Source organism: Zea mays, chromosome 2 (genome assembly GCF_902167145.1).
Source record: "Zea mays cultivar B73 chromosome 2, Zm-B73-REFERENCE-NAM-5.0, whole genome shotgun sequence".
NCBI lineage: Eukaryota > Viridiplantae > Streptophyta > Magnoliopsida > Poales > Poaceae > Zea > Zea mays.
Window position 1 is genome coordinate 241,537,751 of NC_050097.1, and position 23,069 is coordinate 241,560,819.

A 23,069-nucleotide genomic window follows, 5' to 3' on the forward strand; every position below is an offset into this window, starting at 1 on the left:
TCTACTCGCTCGACTACCAACGCGGTGCTTACCACGTGAGTCGTGCAAGAGATATACAGTAGCAAATCTTCAGCCGGTTGAGTTGACGTAGCTCACCGGGGTGGCTTCAGTATTGGTGGTGTTGTCAAGAATTTTTTCAGTGCATCTAGAGCTTCTTGTGCTTCTGAAGTCCATTGAAACTTATCCACCTTCTTGAGTATCTTGTAAAATGGTAAACCTTTTTCTCCCAGCCTGGATATAAATCTGCTTAGAGCTGCCATACATCCAGTAAGTCGCTGAACCTTCTTTTGTGATCGAGGCGCTTCCATCTTCATGATAGCTTCAATCTTTTCTGGATTAGCCTCAATTCCTCGGTGGCTGACGATAAACCCGAGTAACTTTCCAGCTGGTACCCCAAAAACACATTTTTCAGGATTAAGCTTCCATCTATACCGTCTCAGACTGTTGAAAACCAGCTGTAAGTCTTCGATGAAGTCTTCCGAATTCTCCGTTTTGATTACCACATCATCTACGTAGGCCTCCACACGCTTGCCCCAGTGATCGGCTAAGCATGTTTGAATGGCTCTCTGATAAGTCGCTCCAGCGTTTTTGAGTCCGAACGGCATGGAGGTATAACACAAAGCACCAAACGGAGTGATGAACGTTGTTTTTTCCTCGTCTTCCTTCGTCAAACTAATCTGATGATACCCGGAATAGCAATCTAAGAAAGACAGCACAGAACATCCAGCGGTGGAGTCCACCACCTGATCTATCCTTGGGAGCCCGAAGGGATCCTTCGAACAGTGTTTGTTGAGATCAGTATAGTCGACGCACATGCGCCAATCCACTTTATTCTTTTTGAGTACAAGAACAGGGTTGGCTAACCACTCGGGGTGTAATACTTCTCTAATAAACCCAGCCGCGACCAAGCGAGCTAACTCGGCGCGAATGGCCTCTCTCTTGTCGGGCGTGAAACGACGTAGCTTTTGCCGAATTGGCCTCGCCTGGGGATAGACCTTCAATTTGTGCTCGGCCAGTTTTCTTGGGACTCCCGGCATATCCGCAGGTTGCCATGCGAATACATCTCGGTTATCTTGCAGAAACTGGACGAGCGCGCTTTCCTATTTGTCGTCCAAGCTGGAGCTGATGATGGCAGTCTTGCGTTCATCAGCGAACCCCAGGTTGATCGTCTTAGTTTCTTCAGTCGGCCGCATAGAGGTCGCGGCCTGAGCTTCGTTTGTCGGTACCGCGAGGTCCTCCTCAGGCTTAGAGTTCGCCGGTGTAGAAGGAACCGTCGACGGCTTGGTGGTGAGGGCTGCTTGGATGGCCACTCGGAAACACTCTGCGGCGCCTTGGAAGTCAGCACGCACAGTTATGATCCCTTGCGGTGCTGGCATCTTCAGTATCATGTATGTGTAATGCGGAATGGCCATGAATTTGGCCAATCCCGGCCTTCCGATGATGGCGTTGTACCCGCAGTCGAAGTTCGCCACTTCGAACCTCAGGAACTCGGTTCTGTAGTTCTCCGGAGTTCCGAAGGTGACCGGCATGTAGATGTGGCCCAACGGATATTCCCCCTCCGTCGGCACGATGCCGAAGAAAGGAGTGTCCGACTCGTGGAGCTCTTTGAGGTGAACTCCCAAGCCTTGGAGTGTCCGGGGGAAGGTGACGTTGATGCTGCTTCCCCCGTCCACTAGCACCTTCTTTACCCGGCTCTCTCGGATTACTGGATCGACGAGGAGCGGGTATTTGCCCGGGTGGTCGAAGTTGAGCCATTGATCCTCCCGAGTGAAAGTGATCGGGTGCTCCGACCATCGGTATGGGGCGGGAGGACCGGTGTTCGCCACCAGTATCTGGCGGTCGTTGAGCTTTTGTTGCCTTTTGTTCTCCTGCGACCCATGTCCGCCGAAGATGACATTGACCTCCCTGTCGACGCGTGGGAAAGCTCCTCCTCCTTCCCCCTCCTCCTGCTGATGGGGTTGTCGTGGTTCATCTGGTCCTCCCCTCGGCGGAGGAGGAGGTAGAGGCTGGAAGGGTCGGCCGTGCCCGACGGAATGCTTGAAGTCCCGACAGTTTCGAAGAGTGTGGCGCATGTCCTTGTGGTACGGGCACTGGGCGTCGAGGATGTCGTCCAGCGTGCGTTCGCCTCCGCGAGGTCCTCCCCGGGCGCGAGAGGCAGGTGGTCCGGCAGCGTGTACTTCTTCGCGAGGCCTCTTCTCCCATCGTTTGTCGGGTTGCTGGTTCGCGTCGCGTCGTGGTGCTGCCGGTGCGGGCTTCGTTCCTCCGATGAGGTCCTGGGCCCGCTCGTCGGCGGTGATGTAGAGGTCGGCTTCCCGGAACAGCTCCTCGGAGGTAGTCGGCGCCTTCTGTAGTATGGCTCGGACGAAAGCCGAGTCGTTGGATCCTCTGTAGAAGTCTTCGATCACGGCTGCCTCCGTAACCTCGGGGATACGATTTCTCATGGTCTGGAACCTTTTGAGGTACGACCGGAGAGTCTCGTCCCCCCGGCGCTTGATGGATTTGAGGTCCCATGGTTGCGCCGGCTTGTCGGAGAGGGACTGGAAGTTGGCGGTGAAACGTCGACTGAAGTCCCCCTAGTTGTCGATGCAGTGTCGGGGTAGATGTCGCAGCCATTGCAGCACGTCTTGCCCAAGGACGATGGGTAAATACGCGGTCATCACGTCTTCGGATGCCCCGGTAGCTCGAGCAGCGGTGGTGTAGACGGCTAGCCAACCCCCTGGATCCTGCTTAGGTTCATATTTGTCGACATTGGATACCTTGAAGTTGGGAGGCCATTGAATGGCCTTAAGGCGCGGAGTAAGAGCGGATACTCCGCACGTGTCCTCCTGTCGTTGGGGACGATGTCTGTCCCGGGGAGGGGAGTTGTGGTTGTGGTTCCTCGACCGTCCTCGGGTGGTACCGCCAGTTGAGGCCGTTGCCGACTCAGTTCTGGTGGCCTGGCTCTGAGCCGGGATGCCATGATCCCTGTCGTACTCTTCCCGACGGCGAATCTCATTCTCATGCCACCGTTCGCGCGAAGCATTGATGGAGCTTCGCGCATCTCGGCGACTGTTGATGGCGTGTCGTAGATCGTTCGGCGGGTGAGCAAGCGGTAGAAGATGGTTGGCTGCCTGGGTGAACAGGCGTCGATAGCCCTCAGCGTCGGGAGTCCGAGGAAGTCCATCAGCTATCCGAGCTAGTACCCCTCCGACTTCGCTCGGCGTGTTCATGGCTCGGGCGAAGTCGGGATTCAGGTTGCGCCCGAAGAATGGATTCTCTCGGCGTTGCCTTGCATCTTGCTCGGCTTGTTCCTGAGCCCGTCGGCGATCGCGTCGTCAGGAGTTCCTTCGTTCTCTGAAGACGCGTTCTTCCGGAGTTTCTCCTATCTCCGAGACCTCGTCTCGCGAGACAGGCTGCTCCGGATCCCGTTCTCCGGCCGCGTGATGTCGTCAAACGTTCCTGCGCCGATTCCTCCGTCTACGGGATTCTCGTTGAGGCGGTTCTTCTCCGGGTGCGGTTGGCTCGTCGTCGGAGACGGTGGGCGACTCCACTCTCCCGATGAAGAGGACGTCGGGGTAGAACGGTGCTGCTGTCGTGGCGACCTTCTTTCCGTTCTCCTTTGAGGCCAGAGGAACGGAAAGAACAACTTGCTTCTCCCTGGTCTCCTTCTTCCTCGCGATCCGTGTCCATTCTTTTGTCGGGGAAGTAGACAGTGGAGTTTTTCGGGTCAGCGAGCCCTCGGCCCCTGACTTTCCGGAGACGATCTTTTTTCGAAGAGCTGGAGGTTGCGCTTCTCCGGCATTTTCGGAGTTCGTTGGAGGAGACTTCTTTTCCGGCGGATCCGCGATACGGTGTAGAATTCCCTCTTCATCCGCTACAGATGAGATTGTTCTGAAGCAGAATACGGATCCGGGGCGCAGGGTGATCTTGCTGTGGAAGGTGACGGCCATTGAGCTAGCTTGGATCGTCGACACACCCCCTACTTGGCGCGCCAGCTGTCGGTGTTTTGGGTCCAACCGCACACCCAGGGCTGCCCCTCGAGGTGTTTTTAGGAGTAGGACGGTGTCGACGACTGTAGCAAAATGGTTCGTGTCAGATGCACGAGAGACAATGGACAATGTTTACAGGTTCGGGCCACTTAGAGATGCGTAACACCCTACGTCCTGGTGAGTATGCTTGGTGAATGTGGTTACAAGAGGGCTCTCTGGATTGAGAATACAGAGAGTTGACGTGGGTGGCTAAGTAATAGGGTCGATCGTTCTGAAGGGGTGCCCCCTAGGCCTTATATATTCGACCGTGGGGCAATACATGTGGATATGATAACAACAAGTAGCTAAAAGATAGTGAACCTCTTGAGTTTATCCCTGCGTAACCCTCGCTGACTTATCCTCGCATGGCTCCGTTGCATGGGGGCTCCAGCGCGGGAAAGTCGGATCTCTGTTGTGGTCACTCGCTCGACGTTGTGGGCCGTCCAGGTTTGCACCAATCCGGCCTCATGTCGATCTGCTTTGCTGGTTGCTTCTCCCCAGGCCCACGAAAGAATGACCTTACGATTTATTGGGCCCTTGGGCCTTTCGTGAGGTCTTTTACTCTTTTAGTGGACCCGGGGGATATCTATCCCCCACAGTCTCCGCCTCGCCCGACCCCAAGACTCGGCCTCAGCCTCGGCCTCGGGAGGAATCGCGTCCTCGCCCGACCCCAGCCTCGGCCTTGGGAGAAGTCTCCGCCTCGCCCGACCTTGGGCTCGGACCGACCGTGCCACAGGGGATACATCATTACCCTACCCCTAGTTAGCTCAGGCTACGAGGGAACAAGACCGGCGTCCCATCTGGCTCGTCCCGGTAATAGGTAATGATGGCTCCCCGCGTGCGTCCATGACGACGGTGGTTCTCAGCCCCCTACGGAAGCAAGGAGACGTCAGCAGGGTCCCAGCAGCACCGCCAGCTGTGCTTCTACAGGGCTCAGGCACTTCTCCGACGACCACGTTATCGCGTACACAGGGCTCTAGCACCTCTCCGACAGCCACGTTGGCATGTACACAGGGCTCAGGCACCTCTCTGCCAGACACGTTAGCGCATAGCTACATCCCCCCATTGTACACCTAGACCCTCTCCTTGCATCTATAAAAGGGAGGTCCAGGGCCTTCCTGCGGGAGGGTCGGGCGGAGGGACGAGCAAACGAATAGGCTCACTCTCTCTCTCTCTCTCTCTCGCGAACGCTTGTAATCCCTACTACGAGCACACCCCCCTGGTGCGAGATAATACGAGCCACGTTTTCCCCTTGTGTTCCGTCTCGCGCCAACCCATCTGGGCAGGGGCACGCAGCGACAAATTTACTGGTTGGCTTACGGACCCCCCGGGTCCGAAACACCGACAGTTGGCGCACGAGGTAGGGGCGTGATGCGTGTTAACGAACAACTTCCCGTTGAGTTCCAGATGGGTAGTCTTCAGCAACCTCTTCAGCCCGGGACGGTGCTCCGCTTCGGGAGTCTCGAGTTCATGTCCCTCGACGGCAGCTACGACATGGTACTCCTCCCCCCGTAGCGTGACAACAACAACGACGGTCGTCAGCTCGCCCGGTGGCGGCGAACTCGACGACGTCTTCCCCCCGTGGCGGAAGAGCAGCATCCGGGTTTGCCCTGCCACCCTCCTCGCCGCAGGAGGAGGAGATGGGGCAACCGTGGCCAGGCAGGAGGCGGCACCTCGTCGGCTGTCGAGCGAGTCGACGACGCCGGCACCCCAGCGGGGGACATGTCGGGCGTTGTCCTCGCACCTGAGACAACGACAGATGCCGTTTCCCCACGACGTGCCAACCCCAAGCGGACTGATGACGCCAGCACTCTCGCAAAGGACTTGCTGGGCGTTAGCCTCATACCTGAGATGACGGTGCAGTCCGTCCCCGACGCGACTTCCCCACCGTCTATCGACCAAGAGGTACCGTCCGTTTTCCACCCTATGCCTTTTAAATTCAGCTTCGATCCACCAAGCGACCCCGCTTCGGTGAGCGCTTTCGTAAAGGCATACCCTAACCTTCCGGGGTACCATATGTGGTCATCCTGGGACCGACTGACGGTCGTCTCAACCTACGGGCCCCCGGTTTCCGAGAAAGAAGACGACCCCGACTCCGGTTGGGATTTCTCCGGGCTCCGTGATCCCAGTGCCATGCGAGACTTCATGACCGCATGTGACTACTGCCTCTCCGGTTGCTCTGATGATGGTCACAGCCTTGGCGTTGAGGGTTGTGGCCCAAGTCGCGAATGTTTTCACGTCGATCTGGGGGATCGCGACGAAGGCAACCACCTCGGTATGCCGGAGTATGACGATCCCCCTGGGCCTGCTTCTCGCGTTGACATCCTGCGGGAGCTAGCTGTGGTCCCAGTCCCCGCGGGGGGTCAGGACACACATCTCGAGCAAATCCGCGAGATGCAGGCCAAGCTCGACGAGGAAGCAGGACAACTTGTGCAGCTCCAGCAAAACATCGAGCAGGAGTGGGTAGGCCGAGCACTCGCCGGAGAAGCACGTCATCAGGCTCAGGACGTCCAACGCCGTATCGTTGACGATGTCAGGGCAAGGCTGCCCCCGGCCTCCAGTGGGGTCGGCCAGAACCTAGCTGCAGCAGCAGTGCTACTCGGAGCAATGTCTGTCGGTGTTTTGGGTCCGACCGCACACCCGGGGTTGCCCCACACGGTGTTTTTAGGAGTAGGACGGTGTCGCCGACTGTAGCAAAATGGTTCGTGCCAGATGCACGAGGGACAGTGGACAATGTTTACAGGTTCGGGCCGCTTAGAGATGCGTAACACCCTACGTCCTGGTGAGTATGCTTGGTGAATGAGGTTACAAGGGAGCTCTCCGAATCGAGAATGCAGAGAGTTGAGGTGGGTGGCTGAGTAATAGGGTCGATCGTTCTGAAGGGGTGCTCCCTAGGCCTTATATACTCGACCGTGGGGCAATACACGTGGATATGATAACAATGTGTAACTAAAAGATAGTGAACTGTTTGAGTTTATCTCCCTATAGTTCTGCCGACCTATCCTTGCATGGCTCCGTTGCATGGGGGCTCCAGCGCGGGAAAGTCGGATCTCTGTTGTGGTCGCTCGCTCGACGTTGTGGGCCGTCCGGGCTTGCACCAATCCGGCCTCATATCAACCTGCTTCGCTGATTGTCCCTCCCCAGGCCCACGAAAGAATGACCTTACGATTTATTGGGCCCTTGGGCCTTTCGTGAGGTCTTTTACTCTTCCAGTGGACCTGGGGGATATCTGTCCCCCACAAGCCCCCGATCTTTGGGTTGATTTTGAGGTAATCAGCCCAAAGATCCCAGGTACAACTTGCAGGTAATTTGGGAAAAACGATTTCTTACTGTCTCCTCCTGCTTTGATCACTTGTAAACTGAAGCTTTGTTTCGTGCTTGTGCCTTAGAGATCAGCATTTCATTTTGTAGGACCCTGAACTTCATTGGGTGCACCGGAGGTGCACCCAATGGGTGTAGCCCCCGAGCTTCGAGTAGATTTTAGAAAATAATCTACTCGAAGGTCTTCATCAGAAATTATTTTCATCTTTTACTCCTGCGCTTTGGTTGAGGGCTAGCCTTGTCTTTAATCTTGTTTTATGCCTTAGAGGTCGGCACCATCTTGGCTTAAAATGGTGATTCATGGGGTGCACAAAAGGTGCACCCAATGGGTGTAGCCCCCGAGCTTTGAGTGGATTTTTGAAAACAATCCTCTCAAAGGTCTTCATTTTGTGTCCTTTTGCTGAGAATAACCCTTTCTTTTTTCTGAATGCCTTAGAGGTCAGCATTATGTCATCCATATTATGCTTTAGAGGTCAACATGTATTTTGTCTTTTTCAGCCGAGTTCGTGATCTGCCCATATCTCGCTAGGTGGTGCAATTTATTTGCTCTGCAGCTGGTTGGACATGTGATGGACGTTCCCTGTCTAGTCTTCACGTCGCTTCTGTTGGTCAGATTCTGTACTTCCCCGGCTATATTTGGCTTTCCTCTGTTCCTTACTGATATCTCATTTTTGTCTTGAGGTATTCATTGCATGCCCTGCACGGATGTGACAGTTTTGAAAAATATACTGATAATTCCTGGGCGTCCCCCCCCAATGGGTGTGGGCAAGGGACGACTTGGTACGCTGAGTGTTTTAGCCGGCTGCTTCTGAGTAGTAATGTGATGTGACGGCGGGTGTAATCATATCATCCGCGCTGTTGACTGGAGTCCCAATGGGTGTTGTGCTGCGTGAAACGGCGTCAGCCGCCTGACGTGTCTTCAGACGGGTTGAAGTGCTTATTGAATGCTTTGCGACTGTTCAGTGACCGTGGTTGGAGGTGAGCGGTTGCCTTCTCCTTCTATAAATAATGTCGTTGTCTCTCCGGCTTTTTCACATCTCTTGCTATTCTCTGTTGCTTGCTTTTCTTCTCTCCCTTTCGCTTCCACCATGGGCAAGAACAACAAGCGCAAGCGTGAGCCAACTCCTCCATCGGAGGATTTTGGTGACTCGGAGTACTCAGAGGAGGAGTTCTCCTCTGAGTCTGAGGGGTCTCCGGCTCCCATCCCCCTGCGTGAGTCGTCTGACAACTCAGACGACTCCCAGAGGCTCGCGGCGGAGGTCTGGACGTACATCCGGGCCGTCGAGCGCTCCGGGCTCGAGGGCTCGGATGAGTCGGAGTACTCCTCGGATGAGGAGGACTCGTCCGAGGAGGACGGTGGCGGCGACGGCGATGATGACGACGACGACGACGACGAAGGCGGTGGCGGCGGTGACGGTGACGGCAGCGGCAGGGGCGGAAGCAGCGGCGGCGGCGGCGGCGGCAGCAGAGGCAGCAACAGGGCCAGTGGCTAGATGCCACTGGTCCTTAGATGTTAGTATAGTATATGTAGAATAATGTAGTAGTATTTAGTAGCGTAGAGAAGTATAGTGTAGTGTAGTAGTAGTAGTAGTATAATGTAATGTAGTAGTAGTAATAGGGAAGTATCAACTCATAAGGAGTTGATTTGTAAGTATGATATCTTCCCTTTAATGAAGAAATTATGTTGCCTTCTCTGTGCCGATTGTCCTGCTTATTTGTGAGGTTGATTTCCTTGGAGTTTGTAAGTAAATTACTCTGGCATCATTTCGACGTTTTTAGAGGTAGCTGCCGAGTAACTTGTAGACGACGTCGGAGTTTTAGAGGTAACTGCCGAGCGACTGAAGACAACATCAACGTTTTAGAGGTAGCGCCGAATTACTTGAAGATAACGTCAGCGTTTTAGAGGCAACGCCGAGTGACTGAACACGATGTCGGAGTTTTAGAGTCAACTGCCGAGCGACTTGAGGGCGACTTCAACATTTTAGAGGTAATGTCGAGCGACTTAACACTATGTCGGAGTTTTAGAGTCAACTGCCGAGCGACTTGAGGGCGACGTCAGCGTTTTAGATGTAACGCCGAACGACTTGAAGACGACATCAGCGTTTTAGAGGTGACACCGAGTGACTGAATACGATGCCGGAGTTTTAGAGTCAACTGCCGAGCGACTTGAGGGCGACGTCAGCGTTTTAGAGGTAACGCCGAGTGACTGAATATGATGTCAGAGTTTTAGAGTCAACTGCCGAGCGACTTGAGGGCGACGTCAGCGTTTTAGAGGTAACGCCGAGCGATAGCAGGCTGCGTGGGCCACTTTGAGGATAATAGCCGAGTGATGATGTGGCGCACCGGTGTTTTGGAAATAAATGCCGGGTGATGACGTGGCACACCGGTGTTTTGGAAATAACCGCCGGGTGTTGACTGGGCGCTTTTTGAAACGGTATCTGGATCGGGAATATCCTATAAGTGCTGCGCTTTTAGCCGCCTCTGCTTTCCGTGCCCTAGTTCTTGCTTCCGAATCCTCTCTGCAATTCGCCTCCCACTCTGCTCGCCGGTAGAATCGAGATGGCGCCCAAGAGGAAGGCCTCGAGTTCGTCTGCCGCGGTGATTCCTCCAATTGACCCCAACAGCCAGTTGCCTTTCGCCGGTAACCACATGTCGGTGTTTTGGGTCCGACCGCACACCCGGGGTTGCCCCTCAAGGTGTTTTTAGGAGTAGGACGGTGTCAACGACTGTAGCAAAATGGTTCGTGCCGGTCGCATGAGGGACAATGGACAAGATTTGCAGGTTCGGGCCGCTTAGAAGTGCGTAACACCCTACGTCCTGGTGAGTATATGAGCGTGGTTACAAGAGGGTTCTCTGGATAGAGGGCGCAGAGAGTTTATGTGGGTGGCCAAGTAGAACAGGGTCGATCCTTCTGAAGGGGTGCCCCCTAGGCCTTATATACTCGACCGTGGGGCAGTACATGTGATATGATAACAACAAGTAGCTAAAAGATAGTGAACCTCTTGAGTTTATCCCTACGCAATCCTCGCCGACTTATCCTCGCATAGCTCCGTTGCATGGGGGCTTCAGCGCGGGAAAGTCGGGTCTTTGTTGCGATTCATTCGTTCGACGTTGTGGGCCGTCTGGGTTTGCACTAATCAGTCTTACGTCTTCTTTTCTTTGTTGGTTGTCTTTCCCTAGGCCCACGAAAGAATGACCTTACGAATTATTGGGCCCTTGGGCCTTTCGTGAGGCCTTTTACTTCTTTAGTGGACCCAGGGGATATCTATCCCCCACAAGCCCCCGATCTTTGGGTTGATTTAGAGGTAATCAACTCAAAGATCCAAGGTCCAAAAAATGACTTCATGCTGTCTTCTCTGGCTCTGATCACTCGTTCGACCAAAGTTTGGTTTTGTTCTTGTGCCTTAGAGGTCGGCATTTTGGATTGTAAGACTCTGGACTTCATTGGGTGCAGCCCCCGACCTTTGAGTAGATTTTAGAAGATAATCTACTCGAGGGTCTTCTTCCAAAGGTTATCTCCATTCGCGCTCCTGCATCTCGGTTGAGGATTGGTCTTTTCAATCTTGCTCTACGCCTTAGAAGTCGGCGCTATATCGGTTTAGAATAATACTCCATGGGGTGCACCGGAGGTGCACCCAATGGGTGTAGCCCCCGACCTTCAAATGGATTTTTTAAAGATAATCCATTCGAAGGTCTTCCTTTCGCTTGTGGAAACTGGCATGAAGCTATTTTGCATTATGCTTTGGAGGTCAGCATTATGTCATCAATATTTTGCTGCAAAGGTCAGCGTATATTTTGTCTTTAGCAGCCGAGTTTGCAATCCATCCATATCTTGCTAGGTAGTGCAATTTATTTGCTTCTGCGATTGATTGGACGTTTGACGGACGTTCTCTGTCTAGTCTTCACGTCGCTTCTGTCGGCCATATCTTGTACTTTGCTGGCTATATTTGGCTTTCCTCTGATCCTTACTGATATCTCATTTTTGTCTTGAGGTATTCACTGCATGCCCTGCACGGATGTGACCGTTTGAAAAATATACTGATACTTCCTGGGCGTCCCCCCCCCAATGGGTGTGGGCAAGGGACGGCTTGGTACGCTGAGTGTTTTAGCCGGTTGCCTCTGAGTAGTAATGCGATGGGACGACTAGTGTAATCATATCCTTTGCGCTGTTGACTGGAGTCCCAATGGGTGTAGTGTTGCATGAAACGGCGTCCGCCGTCTGACGTGTCTTCAGATGGGTGGAAGTGCTTATTGAATGCCTTGCGACTGTTCAGTGACCGCGGTTAGAAGTGAGCGGTTGCCTTTCCCTTCTATAAATAACCCCTTTGCTTCTCTGGTTTCTTCACATCTCTTCGCTGCTCCTTACTGCCTTCTTTTCCTCCCCTCTGTCTGCTTCCGCCATGGGCAAGAACAACAAGCGCAAGCGCGAGCCGACTCCTCCATCGGAGGATTTCGGTGACTCGGAATGCTCGGAGGAGGAGTTCTCCTCCGAGTCCGAGGGGTCTCCGGCTCCCGTCTCTCCCCCGGCGTCGTCCGATGACTCGGACGACTCCCAGGGGATAGCCGCGGAGGTCTGGACGTACATCCGGGCCGTCGAGCGCTCAGGGCTCGAAGACTCGGATGAGTCGGAGTACTCCTCGGATGAGGAGGACTCGGACGGCGGCGACGAGGATGAAGACGACGACGACGACGACGACGACGACGGCGACGGTGACGGCAGCGGCAGTGGCAGGGGCGGCGGCGACGGCAGCAGGGGCAGCACCAAGGGCGACAGCAGCAAGGGCAGCACCAAGGGCGGCAGCAGCAGGGGCAGCACCAAGGGCGGCGACGGCGGCAGGGGCAGGGCCAGTGGCTAGACGCCACTGGTCTTCTTAGATGTTAGTATAGTTTAGTATAGTTAGAATAATGTAGTAGTAATTAGTGTAGTTTAGTAGTAGTAATAATGTAGAGTAGAAGTAGGGAAGTACCAACTCGTGAAGAGTTGGTTTGTAAACTCGTTAACTTCCCTTTAATGAAGAACTGTCGTTGATCCCCCCTTTTCGATGACTTGTCGTTGTTTTTCCTGAATGTTGAACTGATTCTTTTGATATAGTAGAAACAACGCCGAGCGATGTGGAGGTTGACATCAGCGTTTTAGAAGTAACACCAAGCAATCGAACACAAAACCAGTGTTTTAGAGGCAATGCCGAATGATAGAAGGTCGGCATCGGCATTTTAGAAGTAATGCCGAGCGACAGAATACGGGGTCGGCGTTTTAGAAACAACGCCGAGTGATTGAAGGTCGGCGTCGGCATATTTAGAAGTAATGCCGAGCGATTGAACACGTGGTCGGCGTGTTAGAGGACACGCCGAGTGATTGAAGGTCGGCGTCGGCATTTTTAGAAGTAATGCCGAGCGATTGAAAACGTGGTCGGTGTGTTAGAGGACACGCCGAATGATTGAAGGTCAGCGTCGGCATGTTAGAAGTAATGCCGAGCGATTGAACACGTGGTCGGCGTTTTAGAGGCAACGCCGAGTGATTGAAGGTCGGCGTCGGCATTTTAGAAGTAATGCCGAGCGATTGAACACGTGGTCGGCGTTTTAGAGGCAACGCCGAGTGATAGCCAGCTTCACAAGTTACTTTGAGGAAAATAACCGAGTGATGAGGTGGCACGTCGGCTTTCTTGGAAATAACTGTCGGATATCCACGTGGCACGCTGGGATTTCGGAGATGACCGCCGGGTGATGACTGGGCACTTTTTGAAAGGGTATCTGGCTCAAGAATATCCCTTAAGAGTCGCGCTTTTAGCCGCCTTTGCTTTCCGTGCCCTAGTTCTTGCATTTCCGCATCTGAATCTTCTCTGCCACTCGCCTCCTACTCTGTTTCGCCAGTGAGAAGCAAGATGGCGCCCAAGAGAAAAACTGCGAACTCGTCTGCTGCAGTGATCCCCGCAATCGACCCCAACAGCCAGTTACCCTTCGCAGGTAACCACATGTCTGTAATTTCTGAAGCTGAGCTTCTCCGCCTTGTCTCCATCGGGGTTCTTCCTCCGCGGGAACTCTGTTCTTGGCGGGTTTGCCACGGGACTACTGTCCCAACCGAAGATACCCACGAGTCAGTAGTTTACACTCCTTTCCTTCTTCGCGGCCTCGGCCTTCCCATATCTCCTTTTTTCCGTGGCATCCTTGATTTTTATCACATCAACTTGACTCATTTGAACCCTAATTCCATCCTCCAAATCTCTATTTTCGTTCACCTTTGTGAAGCTTATCTCGGCGTGCTGCCGCATTTTGGCTTATGGAAGTATCTGTATCACTGCCGTCCTGGGATGGCCGGGGGGCAACATCAGTTGGTCGGAGGTGCCAGTTTGGAGATGCGCCGTGGGCGGAAGACCGAGTATCTCGAGATACCCCTCAAAGACAGCATTAAAGGTTGGCGTCTGGAGTGGTTTATAATTGATAATTATGGAAATTCTCTCCCTTCCCGTTCAGGAAGACAGCCAGACGTTCGTACTCCGAGTTGGACTGAGTCTCCCACGGATCAAGAAGTGGCCGAGGCAGGCGTGTTGCTTACTGAAGTCGGATTACTGAAAGAGAGAGGTCTGACTGCCGAAGCTGTGGTCACAGATTTTGTTTTCAAAAACATTCAGCCGCTGAAAGACAGGGCCTATCCGGCATATCTTTATCGAGGGCTGGCCGACTCAACCCGAGTTACCAATAGGAGAATTCCTTCTGTTGATTTGGTAAGCCGACTCGAAATGATCCTCAGGGGTAAAGTTTCAAACGTTGGTGCTCCAGTGGCATACTCGGCTTGGAACCTACCTTCTCCCAAAGCTTTCACCCTTTTTGTGTCCAATCCGCCCGTGACTGATAGCAATTTGGGTCTTAGAGTGCGACCCTCTGCTGAAGAGGTCCGTTCTTTAGTTGCTTCGCTCGGGGAGATACCTGATGATGAACGACAGATTTATTTTGAAGTGCCCCTGAACCCTAGTGATGCAGACATAAATGACATGCTCGATCTGCTAGCTGAGGATTCATCTGATGCTGCTCCTGATGGTACATTGGCAGTGGTGCCCCTTCCAGAGGTTGATGCGACCTTGGATGTCCCGAAACCTGTCAGTACTCGCCCGAGGCGCCCTAGCCGAACCAGTCAGCCCGAGCCTTCTGCTGATGAGCAGAAGAAGAAGAGAAGACGCCTCCGGCGAGTATCCAGCTTTGACGAGGATGCCAGTACCTTAGCTCCTACTGCTGAAGAAATGACTACAACTGGCCTTGCTGACATTGATCCCAATGGGTGTGCTCCGCCTGCTGCTGACCCCGCTGAGGATGCTGTTCGTACTGTTACTGCGGAAGATGAGGAGGAAGAAAGTGACACTCCATTAACTCGAAAAAACAGTCGGCAGTTCGTTGCTAGCGGTGGAAGTAGTGGAGTCCCTTCTCCTGCTTTGTCTGCCCTTATTGGTCTGCAAGAGCTGTCTATGGCCAATTTTGATCAAGCTCTGGAGGATATGGTCCCAGAAGAGTTGCTATCAGAGCCTGTGAATGTTGATGCAACAGAAACTTGTGCTGCCGTGCCAGATGCTGGGCTGAGGTCATCCCGTGCCTCGTCAACCTTAGAGCATGATCTCGAGGGTCGGGATGCTGACTTGGACCGTCCTGATCCCATGGAAGTAGCTGAAGGCCCGTCAACCTTAGAGGTGGTCACGGCAGAGAGCTTGGATCCCTTGAATAGTGCTGACACGTGCCCAGCCCCCGAGGATGTCGCCGGGGAGGACTCAGCTCGGGTGAGGAGTGTAGGCCATTGCCCAGCCCCCGAGGGTGTTGCCGGGGATGATCCGGCTCAAGTGGGCAGTGCCAACTTTGACCCAACCCCCGAGGGTGTCCGAGCGAGGTCTCCTTCCTGCACTTCCATGGATGTTCATGCAGGTTCACCTCCACACTCTGGCGGTATGGTAGTGGCCCAAACTCCGGATCAGGGGGTCGCTTTAGAGGGCAGCATCCCCACTGGTCTGGCGTTAGGCTCTGTTGAATGCACTGAGCTCGTTCCTGCTGGTCTGCTGCAAGCTGCTTCGGGTGGTGGTCTGGCACCTGGTCATCAGCTGATTTCTCCTGACTTGGGGATCCCTTCGCTCTTTTCCAACCTCCAGGTGCTGTGCTGTGCTTTAGTTTGATCTTTATGTTGCATGAATTGTTGCCATTATGTTCATCCGCTCTTCTTATCAGGCTTTGGTGGATGGAATGGTCGGCCAGCTGAAGTCGCAGGGTGCTTCCATCCCGGAGGTGGCTTCATCTCTTGAGCGTTGGAATCCGGTGTTGCTTCGGGGTCGTGTATCCGAGTTGGAGGCAACTAATGCTGGTTAGTGTCTTTTCTTCTTTTTCTTTGTTCTTGCTCGTGGATTGTTTTACCTTCTGACCTCATTTCGTTTGAGTACCTCTTGATAGGAATGACTCGGCGGATTACAGTTCTTGAAGAAAAACATTCCCAAGATCAAGCTGAGATGGCTCGACGGTGCGCTGACTTCGAGGAGAAGTATTCTCAGAGCCAGATTGAATTGAGTCAGGTCTCCGCGGCTTTGGATGATGCCAACGCTCTGAGTTCTTCTCTTCATGCTCAGCTTGACTCTGAGAAGGTAGCTTACGAACCCGTGCTTCGCCTTATCATGCTCTTGGATTCTGAATGAGTTGATTTTTGCTTGTAGGAAGAAAAACGCATCCTTGCTGCTTCTCGCGGCAACCTGGACAGATTGTACCGAGATTCCAGCAACTCGCTGACCATCTTGGAGAGGAGCCACCGTTTTACGATGGAGGAGCTGGACAATCAGCGCCGTCAGCTGCAAGAATCCTCGGACGAAGTGACCCGCCTTACACAGTTGCTATCAGCAAAGGATGCCACCATCAAGGGACTCCGAGCTTCTAAGAAATCCATTGCTCAGGAGTTAGAAACTGCTCAGCAGGCTGCTAAAGTTGCCGAAGAAGCTGCTGTCACTTTCAAAGCTCAGCGTGATAAATCCCTGGACAAAGCTATTCGGGCGGGACGAATCTTGATGAGAAGACCCGGCGTGGTTGTCCCTGAAGATATAAGAGCCGATGTGAATGCTGCCCTTGATTCCTCGAATCGCCCTTCTTCGTCAGTCGTTCCTGAGAAAGACATTGGAAAATAAAGAAACAGTTCGCGTGCTCTGAGCGCGCAGTTAGCATGATCAAGTACTTGTTAGAGGTTATCGGATTGTCATTCGAATGACATCATCACTTTCTTATTGTATCGGAGTTGCGAATTTGTGGTAACGCTGCACGATGATTATGAAGTTTGTTTGTGGGATATGGAAATCATCCCTTGAATTGCATAAGCGCGAGTATGCTATACTGGCTTAAGCCGTCAATGACTTTTAGCCGATAACTCCGTTAGTAGGGTATAGTGGTCACCCTAGGTAAAGTAAGCGTGAGCATGTTGCACCGCCTTAAGTCGTTGCCGACTTAAGTCGATTGCTCCGTTTGTAGGGCATAATGGTCACCCCGAGTTAAGTAAGCGTGAGCATGTTGCACCGCCTTAAGTCGTTGCCGACTTAAGTCGATTGCTCCGTTTGTAGGGCATAGTGGTCACCCCGAGTTAAGTAAGCGTGAGCATGTTGCACCGCCTTAAGTCGTTGCCGACTTAAGTCGATTGCTCCGTTCGTAGGGCATAGTGGTCACCCCGAGTTAAGTAAGCGTGAGCATGTTGCACCGCCTTAAGTCGTTGCCGACTTAAATCGATTGCTCCGTTTGTAGGGCATAGTAGTCACCCCGAGTTAAGTAAGCGTGAGCATGTTGCACCGCCTTAAGTCGTTGCCGACTTAAGTCAATTGCTCCGTTTGTTGGGCATAGTGGTCACCCCGAGTTAAATAAGAATGCAAGTCAATCATAAATGAGCCAAGTATCTTTGAAATCTCTCTTTATTGATGACGTATTTCCATTATACAGAATACATGGTCGCTCCGGCTGTTTTGAGATACAGCTAGGGGTAAAACTTTCGGAGGTGCTCTATGTTCCAGGAGTTCCCAACTTCTGTGCCATCCATCTGGGTGAGGCGATATGATCCGGGACGAGTGACCTCTGCTACTATGAAAGGTCCTTCCCATAAGGGTGATAACTTGTGCCGTCCCTCCCCCGTTAGAATTCGGCGGAGGACGAGGTCTCCCATCGAAAAGAAACGTTGCCGCACAGCTTTGTCGTGGTAGCGCCTTAGAGTCTGCTGGTATCGTGCTGATTGAATCACTGCATTCAGTCGTTCTTCCTCAAGTACGTCAATATCCTCCAGCCTAGTGGCTTCGGCTTCTGCTATGCTTTCGAAGATCAATCTTGGCGCCCCAAACTTGAGATCAGCAGGTAGCACTGCCTCCGACCCATAGACCATGAAGAAAGGAGTGTTTCCATGCAGGGCCCAGCTAGGTTGGGTTCTCAAGCTCCAAACAACATAGGGCAATTCTCTTATCCATTTTCCTGCAAATTTTTCGTTTTTATCAAAGACCCTTTTTCTAAGTGCCTCCAATATCATTCCATTGGCTCGCTCAACCTGCCCGTTGGCTCTCGGATGGGCTACAGATGCATACTTGATCTGAATGATTTTTTGCTCGCAGAAGTCAAAGAATTCTGAACTGGTGAAGTTGGATCCCAAGTCAGTGATGATACTGTTTGGTATCCCAAATCTGAATATTATGTCTTGTATGAATTCCACGGCTTTAGCAGAGGTTAAAGAAGCAATGGGCTTGAACTCTATCCATTTAGTGAATTTATCAATCGCCACCAATACATGAGTATATCCCCCTTGAGCTTTCTTGAAAGGTCCAATCATATCCAGTCCCCAGCATGCGAAAGGCCAGGTTACTGGTATGGTCTGTAGCTGCTGTGCTGGCATGTGCTGTTGCTTTGACAGGTATTGGCAAGCTTCGCATCTCTGAACTAACTCGGCTGCATCATTCTTCGCTGTCGGCCAATAGAATCCTGACCTGAAAACCTTCCCGACTAGTGTTCTGGATGCTGCATGTACTCCACACTGCCCAGCATGGACTTCCTCCATAAGTTGCTTCCCGGTGGACGGGAGAACGCACTTCATGAGGACGCCTGACGCGCCCCTCCTGTATAATACCTCCCCAATGAGTGTATAGTGAGCTGATTGTCTGGCAATGCGCTCTGCCGAGTTCTTGTCATCTGGTTCTTCTTCATTCTTTATATACTTAATAATCGGTTGCCTCCAGTCATCAGAGTCTGACTCGGGTTGATCTATGATGTTGCATTCTTCTATTTGATCCGTCGAGACGCTCGGCTGGAGAATTTCTTGCACGAAGACCCCGGGCGGGACCTGAGTCCGACCGGATCCGAGTTTGGACAGTACATCGGCCGCCGTGTTCCGATCTCTTTCTATATGATGAAACTCCAGACCTTCGAATTTATCTTCTAGCTTTCGGACGGCGGCGCAGTATCTTCCCATTGAATCACTTGAACAATCCCATTCCTTGTTTATCTGACTGATGACTACCAGAGAATCTCCATACACCATCAGTCTCTTGACACCCAGTGATATGGCGATGTTTAATCCGTGTATCAAAGCTTCATACTCGGCTGCATTGTTAGAGGTCGGGAATAGCAACTGGAGAGCATACTTGAGGTGCTCGCCTCCAGGTGCAGTGAAGAGAATCCCTGCTCCTGCTCCCTGCAGCTTCAGCGAGCCATCAAAATACATTCGCCATACTTCTGCCGTTTCTGGATTGTCTGGAACTTGCTGTTCTGTCCACTCTGATACGAAATCGACCAGTGCTTGAGTTTTGATGGCAGTGCGAGGTCGGAACTCGATATCATGGGATCCCAACTCGCAAGCCCACTTGGCTATTCGGCCAATGGCTTCCTTGTTGTGAAGAATATCCCCTATTGGAAAACCAGTGACTACTATGACTTTGTGGTCGTCAAAGTAGTGGCGCAGCTTGCGGGCAGTTAGAAGTACTGCATATAATAGCTTCTGAACTTGAGGATACTTTTTCTTCGATGGACCTAGAACCTCACTGATGAAGTAGACAGGATGTTGTACCGGATAGGCATGCCCTTCTTCCACTCGCTCGACTACCAACGCGGTGCTTACCACGTGAGTCGTGCAAGAGATATATAGCAGCAAATCTTCAGCTGGTTGAATCGGCGTAGCTCGCCGGGGCGGCTTTAGTACTGGTGGTGTTGTCAGGAATTTCTTCAGTGCATCTAGAGCTTCTTGTGCTTCTGACGTCCATTGAAACTTATCCACCTTCTTGAGCAGTTTGTAAAATGGCAGACCTTTTTCTCCCAGCCTGGATATGAATCTGCTCAGGGCTGCCATACATCCAGTGAGTCGCTGAACCTTCTTTTGCGACCGAGGGGCTTCCATCTTCATGATAGCTTCAATCTTATCTGGATTAGCTTCAATTCCTCGGTGGCTGACAATAAATCCGAGTAACTTTCCTGCTGGTACCCCGAAGACACATTTCTCAGGATTGAGCTTCCATCTATATCTTCTCAGGCTGTTGAAAACCAGCTGTAAGTCTTCGATGAAGTTTTCCGGGTTCTCCGTTTTAATCACCACGTCGTCTACGTAAGCCTCCACACGCTTGCCCCAGTGATCGGCTAAGCATGTTTGAATGGCTCTCTGATAAGTCGCTCCAGCGTTTTTGAGGCCGAACGACATGGAGGTATAACAGAAAGCACCAAACGGGGTGATGAACGCCGTTTTTTCCTCATCTTCTTTTGCCAAACTAATCTGATGATACCCGGAATAGCAATCTAAGAAAGACAGCATAGAACATCCAGCGGTGGAATCCACCACCTGATCTATCCTCGGGAGCCCGAAGGGATCCTTCGGACAGTGTTTGTTGAGATCAGTATAGTCGACGCACATGCGCCAATCCACTTTATTCTTTTTGAGTACAAGAACAGGGTTGGCTAACCACTCGGGGTGTAATACTTCTCTAATAAATCCGGCCGCGACCAAGCGAGCTAACTCGGCACGAATGGCCTCTCTCTTGTCGGGCGTGAAACGATGCAGCTTTTGCCGGATTGGCCTCGCCTGAGGATAGACTTTCAATTTGTGCTCGGCCAACTCCCTCGGGACTCCCGGCATATCCGTAGGTTGCCATGCGAATACGTCTCGGTTATCTTGCAGGAACTGGACGAGCGCGCTTTCCTATTTGTCATTCAAACTGGAGCTGATGATGGCCGCCTTGCGCTCATCGGCAAACCCCAGGTTGATCCGCTTGGTTTCTTCAGTCGGCCGCATAGAGGTCGCGGCCTGAGCTTCGTTTGCCGGCACGACGAGGTCTTCCTCAGGCTTAGAGTTCGCCGGTGTAGAAGGAACCGTTGACGGCTTGGTGGTGAGGGCTGCTTGGATGGCCACTCGGAAACATTCTGCGGCGCCTTGGAAGTCGGCGCGCACAGTTATGATTCCTTGCGGTCCTGGCATCTTCAGTATCATGTAGGTATAGTGCGGGATGGCCATGAATTTGGCTAGCCTCGGCCTTCCGATGATGGCGTTGTAACCACAGTCGAAGTTCGCCACCTCGAACCTCAGGAACTCGGTTCTGTAGTTATCCGGAGTCCCGAAGGTGACCGGCATGTAGATGTGGCCCAGCGGGTATTCCCCTTCCGTCGGCACGATGCCGAAGAAAGGAGTGTCTGACTCGTGGAGCTCTTTGAGGTGAACTCCCAAGCCTTGGAGCGTACGGGGGAAGGTGACGTTGATGCTGCTCCCCCCGTCCACTAGCACCTTCTTTACCCGGCTCTCTCGGATCACCGGATCGACGAGGAGCGGGTATTTGCCTGGATGGTCAAAGTTGAGCCATTGATCCTCCCGAGTGAAAGTGATTGGGTGCTCCGACCACCGGTACGAGGCGGGAGGGCCGGTGGTCGCCACCAGTATCTGGCGGTCGTTGAGCTTTTGTTGTCTTTTGTTCTCCTGCGACCCATGTCCGCCGAAGATGACGTTGATCTCCCTGTCAACGCGCGGGAAAGCTCCTCCTCCCCCCTCCTCCGGCTGATGGGGCTGTCGTGGTTCACCTGGTCCTCCCCTCGGCGGAGGAGGCGATAGGGGTTGGAAGGGTCGACCATGTCCAACAGAGTGATTGAAGTCCCGGCAGTTACGTAGAGTATGGCGCATGTCCTTGTGGTACGGGCACTGGGCGTCGAGGATGTCGTCCAGTGTACGCTCGCCTCCACGAGGTCCTCCTCGGGCGCGAGAGGCGGGTGGTCCGGCGGCGTGTACCTCTTCACGAGGCCTCTTCTCCCAGCGCTTGTCGGGCGGCTGGTTCGCGTCGCGTCGTGGTGCTGCCGGTGTGGGCTTTGCTCCTCCGATGAGATCCTGGGCCCGCTCGTCGGCGGTGATATAGAGGTCGGCTTCTCGGAACAGCTCCTCGGAGGTAGTCGGCGCCTTTTGTAGTATGGCTCGGACGAAAGCCGAGTCGTTAGATCCTCTGTAGAAGTCCTCGATCACGGCCGCCTCCGTGACCTCGGGGATGCGGTTTCTCATGGTCTGGAACCTTTTAAGGTATGACCGGAGAGTCTCATCCCCCCGGCGCTTGATGGATTTGAGGTCCCATGGTTGCGCTGGCTTGTCGGAGAGAGACTGGAAGTTGGCGGTGAAACGTCGACTGAAGTCCCCCCAGTCGTCGATGCAGTGTCGGGGTAGATGTCGTAGCCACTGCAGCGCGTCTTGCCCGAGGACGATGGGCAGATACGCAGTCATGACGTCTTCGGATGCCCCGGCAGCCCGAGCAGCGGTGGTGTAGATGGCTAACCAACCCCCTGGATCCTGCTTAGGTTCATATTTGTCGACATTGGATACCTTGAAGTTGGGAGGCCATTGGATGGCCCTAAGGCGCGGAGTAAGGGCGGATACTCCGCACGTGTCCTCCTGTCGTCGGGGATGACGTCTGTCCCGGGGAGGGGAGTGGCGGTGGTGGTTCCTCGACCGTCCCCGGGTGGTACCACCAGTTGAAGCTGTTGCCGACTCAGTTCGGGTGGCCTGGCTTTGAGTCGGGAAGCCATGATCTCGGTCATACTCCTCCCGGCGGCGAATTTCGTTCTCGTGCCGCCGTTCGCGTGAAGCATTGATAGAGCTTCGCGCGTCTCGGTGACTGTTGATGGCGTGTCGCAAATTGTTCGGCGGGTGAGCGAGCGGTAGAAGATGGTTGGCTGCCTGAGTGAACAGGCGTCGGTATCCCTCGGCGTCGGGAGTCCGAGGAAGTCCGTCAGCTATCCAAGCTAGAACGCCTCCGACTTCGCTCGGCGTGTTCATAGCTCGGGCGAAGTCGGGGTTCAAGTTGCGCCCGAAGAGCGGATTCTCGCGTTGTTGCCTTGCATCTTGCTCGGCTTGCTCCTGAGTCCGACGGCGATCACGTCGTCGGGAGTTCCTTCGTTCCCTGAAGACGCGTTCTTCCAGAGTTTCTCCTATCTCTGAGACCTCGTCTCGCGAGACAGGCTGCTCCGGATCCCGTTCTCCAGCTGCGTGATGTCGCCGAACGTTCCTGCGTCGGTTCCTTCGTCGGCGGGATTCTCGCTGAGGCGGTTCTTCTCCAGGTGCGGTCGGTTCATCGTCAGAGACGGCGGGCGACTCTGCTCTCCCGATGAAGAGGACGTCGGGGTAGAACGGTACTGCTGTCGCGGCAACTTTCTTTCCGTTCTCCTTTGAGGCCGGAGGAACGGGAAGAACAACCTGCCTCTCCCTGGTCTCCTTCTTTCTCACGACCCGTGTCCATTCTTTCGTCGGGGAAGTAG